Below are 2500 nucleotides of genomic sequence, written 5' to 3'. Positions count from 1 at the left end.
AGCCTTACAAGGCCGTCGCATGCGCCTCCCGTGCCGTCCGAGCCTCACCAAGGCCGTCCCATGCGCGTCTCGTGCCGTCCCATGGCGTCCCGAGCCTTACAAGGCCGACCCACGCCTTACGAAGGTCGTCCCATGCCTTACAAGGCCGTCCCATGCGCGTCCCGTGCCTTACAAGACCGTCCCATGCCTTACGAAGGCCATCCCATGCGCGTCCCATGCCTTAGCAAGGCCGACCCATGCCTTACCAAGGCCGAACCATGCCTTACCAAGGCCGTCCCATCGATCTCGGAGAAAGTACATCATCATGACATCGGAATACGGCCCCAACATCGATCTCGGAGAAAGTACATCATCATAACATCGGATCGGATGTGTATCCATCGAAGTTCCATCGACACTTCGAGAAGATCGAACATAGCTTCCTAGCATGTTAAAGGTTCGGTGCTAATGGGGACATAAAGATCCCACGACGTTCCAAACGAAAGTAAAGTGTTCCGTGCGTGTGAACTACGTTGTCCCATGTGCCGGCTCTCGACTCCTAAGATGTCCCATGTAAATGCCCTTCGTGGGAAAGAATGTCCCGTGCAACGTCCCTTGATGATCCCCATAAGGTGTCCCATGTGCGTCCCATGATGTCCCATGCGCGTCCCGTGCCGTCCGAGCCTCACCAAGGCCGTCCCATGCGCGTCCCGTGCCGTCCGAGCCTCACCAAGGCCGTCCCATGCGCGTCTCGTGCCGTCCCGAGCTGTGCCGAGGCCGTCCCGTGCTGTCCCATGCCGTCCCGAGCCTCGCCAAGGCCGTCCCGTGCCGTCCGAGCTGTGCCGAGGCCGTCCCGTGCCGTCCCGTGCCGTCCCGTGCTGTCCCATGCCGTCCCGAGCCTCGCCAAGGCCGTCCCATGCGCGTCCCGTGCCGTCCGAGCTGTGCCGAGGCCGTCCCGTGCTGTCCCATGCCGTCCCGAGCCTCGCCAAGGCCGTCCCATGCGCGTCCCGTGCCGTCCGAGCCTCACAAAGGCCGTCCCAGGCCGTCCCGTGCCGTCCCATGCGCGTCCCGTGCCGTCCGAGCCTCACCAGGGCCGTGACATGCCGTCCCGAGCCTGACCAAGGCCGTCCCGAGCCTCACCAAGGCCGTCCATGCGCGTCCCGAGCTGTCCCATGCCGTCCCGAGCCTTAGCAAGGCCGTCCCATTCGCGTCCCGTGCTGTCCCATGCCGTCCCGAGCCTTAGCAAGGCCGTCCCATTCGCGTCCCGTGCCGTCCCATGCGCGTCCCGTGCTGTCCCGTGCCGTCCCGAGCCTGACCAATGCTGTCCCGTGCGCGTCCCATTCTTTTGGCTCGGCTGGCCCGTGCATTCTATGGGGTCGTGGGACATTTCGAAATCCACCCGGGCCATTTCGACTCTCTCTTCATTAATACTATTGAGGTATTATTTATGAATTATTGGAGAAAAGAAACGGAAGAAAATATTTTTTTTTCTATTTTTTATGAATTTTCCGGTGTTTATTCACTTAAAAATTCATAGAAAAATAAATATTTATCGGAATCGCTATTATAATATATCAAAAAAATCCTTGCGAAAAGACCTTTCCAACGAGTATAAGTTTGCTGGATTCCGACGAGTAACGAAGGAGTAAAGGCCCAGTATGCTTGGTTAAAAAATTGATGTTTCCTTGTGAAAATAGGAAAAACAATAACTTTGCACTATAAGGGGGAGGGTTGAGCTCCTTCCCCAGAGCGTGCACAGCACTTGTGCTGGCACGTTCCCTAGTGCTCGCCAAGCACCATAGGGCATCCAAAGGGCAAAGCTCGGCCTACTACATGATGGGAAGCTTCTAATATGTCGGAATACGAAGAGATTTCGTGCGACCCGAAGCTCGGCTCGGGCGTCCCGGCCTGTGCCGAGCTGTGCCGAGCGCGTCCCAGGCCGTCCCGAGCCAAGTCTCGGGCGTCCCAGGCCGTCCCGAGCCAAGTCTCGGGCGTCCCAGGCCGGCCCGAGCAAAGTCTCGGACGTCCCAGGCCGTCCCGAGCTGTGTCGAGGCCGTCCCAGGGCGTCCCGAGCTGGAGCGAGGGCGTCCCAGGCCGTCCCGAGCCAAGTCTCGGGCGTCCCAGGCCGTCCCGAGCAAAGTCTCGGACGTCCCAGGGCGTCCCAGGCCGTCCCGAGCAAAGTCTCGGACGTCCCAGGCCGTCCCGAGCAAAGTCTCGGGCGTCCCAGGCCGTCCCGAGCTGTGCCGAGGCCGTCCCAGGCCGTCCCGAGCTGTGGCAAGGGCGTCCCAGGCCGTCCCGAGCAAAGTCTCGGGCGTCCCATGCCGTCCCGAGCTGTGGCAAGGGCGTCCCAGGCCGTCCCGAGCTGTGCCGAGGCCGTCCCGAGCTATGGCGAGGGCGTCCCAGGCCGTCCCGAGCCAAGTCTCGGGCGTACCTGGCCGTCCCGAGCTGTAGCGAGGGCGTCCCATGCCGTCCCGGGATGTCCCATGCGCGTCCCGTGCCGGCCCGAGCAACAGCTCGGGCG

This window comes from Eschscholzia californica, unplaced genomic scaffold (assembly GCF_041429995.1).
Source record: "Eschscholzia californica isolate CP2 unplaced genomic scaffold, dmEscCali1.0.p SCAF_8, whole genome shotgun sequence".
Taxonomy (NCBI): Eukaryota; Viridiplantae; Streptophyta; class Magnoliopsida; order Ranunculales; family Papaveraceae; genus Eschscholzia; species Eschscholzia californica.
Note: the sequence above shows the minus strand (reverse complement) of the source record.